The sequence below is a fragment of the Carlito syrichta genome, unplaced genomic scaffold, assembly GCF_000164805.1.
Source record: "Carlito syrichta isolate Samal-C Ts95f unplaced genomic scaffold, Tarsius_syrichta-2.0.1 Scaffold302077, whole genome shotgun sequence".
NCBI lineage: Eukaryota > Metazoa > Chordata > Mammalia > Primates > Tarsiidae > Carlito > Carlito syrichta.
This window is the reverse complement of record NW_007246173.1, coordinates 199,409-201,375: the sequence shown is the minus strand read 5'-3', so window position 1 is coordinate 201,375 and position 1,967 is coordinate 199,409. Positions and strand designations below refer to the sequence as shown.

Genomic DNA, 1,967 nt, shown 5'->3' with positions numbered 1-1,967 from the left:
CACCTCAGCCTCCCAAAGGCGCGGGATTACAGGCTGAGCCACCGAGCCCGGCTAGGAATTATTTTTAAAATGGATGAAAACCTAGCTTAGAGCAAGCTAAAAGTAGTTTCAAAAGTTAAACTTGGTTCAAGCTAAGATTGAGGCATTGAGCTACAGTTAGCTATGATGGTTCAAACTGAACATTATTAAAATTATACCTGTACACAGCTGGGCATGGTGGCTCACAGCTGTAATTCCAGCACTTTGGGAGGCTGAGGTGAGAGGATTGCCTGAGCCCACAGGTTTGTAATCCCAAAGGCACAGGATTACAGACTGGGCAACATGGCAAGACCTCGCCTCCACAATAAATTAAAAAAAGAAAAATAGTTGGATGTGGTGGTGCATGCCTGTAGTTCCAGCTACTTGGAAGACTGAGGTAGAAGGATTGCCTGAGTCCAGCAGGTCGAGGAAGCAGTGACCATGAGCGTGTCACCGCACTCCAGCCTGGGCAACAGAATGTGACTCCGATTCAAAAACAACAAACAAAATAACCACCCTGTACTCACTTATATTTTTACTCTAAAGATTCTTTTTTAATTTTTATTCTTTATCTAATTTTTTTTATTTTTTGAGTTGGAGTCTCACTCTGTCACCCAGACTGGAGTGCAGTGGCCGCTCCCGGCCACCGCAGCCTCGACCTGCTGGGCTCCGGCGATCCTTCAGCCTCAGCCTTCCGAGTAGCTGGAACCACAGGCATGCGCTACCACGCCCAGCTAAATTTTTGATTTATTGTAGAGATGAGGTCTCTCCAAGTTTCCCAGGCGGGTCTCGAACCCACGGGCTCAGGCAATCCACTCACCTCAGCCTCCCAAAGGCGCGGGATTACAGGCTGAGCCACCGAGCCCGGCTTTAATTTTTAAATTTATTTTAGAGACGAGGTCTCGCCATGTTATCCAGGCTGGTCTCGAACCCGTTTCAATCATCTGAAATTTCTACCACTTGACTTCCTCTGCCTTCTCTTAGGCTGATCTCTTCTTTCCTAGAGGGAACTGTATAATAGCTCTACTCTCTAAAGAAAAAGAATAAAAAAGATAGGAAGACAGACGATAGCAATAGGCAACAGGAACAAAATAAGTTTGAGGGCCGTGTGCAGTGACTGACGCCTATAGTCCCAGTTATTTGGGAAGTCAAGGTAGGAGGATTGCTTGAGCCCAGGAATTGGAGACCAGCCTGGGCAACATAGTGAGACCTTGTCTCTACAAAAAAATAAAAAAATTAGTCTGACATGATGGTATAAACCTGTAGTCCTAGCTACTTGGGAGGCTGAGGAGGAAGGATTGCCCGAGCCCAGGAGGTTGAAGCTGCAGCAAGCCGTGATCGTGCCACTACAGTCTAGTATTCTCAAAAATAGGCCAGGTGCGGTGGCTCACACCTGGAAATCCCAGCACTTTGGGAGACAGAGTCAGGAGAACTGCTTGAGGTCACGAGTTGGAGACCAGCCTGGGCAACAGACCAAGACCTCATCTCTACAATACATAAAAAAAAATTGGCCAGGCATGGTGGCGCATGCCTGTAGTCCCAGGTACTTGGGAGGCTGAGGCAGGAGGATCTCCTTAATCCAGGAGGTCGAGGCTGCAGTGACTCATGATTGTGCCACTGCACTCTAGTCTGCCTCCCCCAACCAAAGAGATTATACTTGTTGAGATAATAAAACAATTTGAAACCGGAACAAATCTGGCTCTTTCGATTCCCTTATGTTGCTGCTTCATTTCTCTGGGCTCAGGTGAAACAAAGACAGCTGTGCTTTAGGAAAAAAGCATTTGCTAGAAAAATATTGAGTCTGTTTCCTCATTTTGTAGCAGGGCTTCTGACAGCTGGTAAGAAACCTCTTTTTATTTTATTTATTTATTTATTTATTTATTTATTTATGAGTTGGAGTCTCACTCCGTCGCCCAGACTGGAGTGCAGTGGCCGCTCCCGGCCACCGC

General features: G+C 46.6%; 1 protein-coding gene across 2 annotated transcripts in view; it reads right to left on the bottom strand.

Annotated features, from left to right (window-relative positions):
• Positions 1 to 1,967, bottom strand: part of GAB1 (GRB2 associated binding protein 1) — a 101,685-nt gene that overhangs the window by 5,647 nt on the left and 94,071 nt on the right. The window lies entirely within an intron of this gene.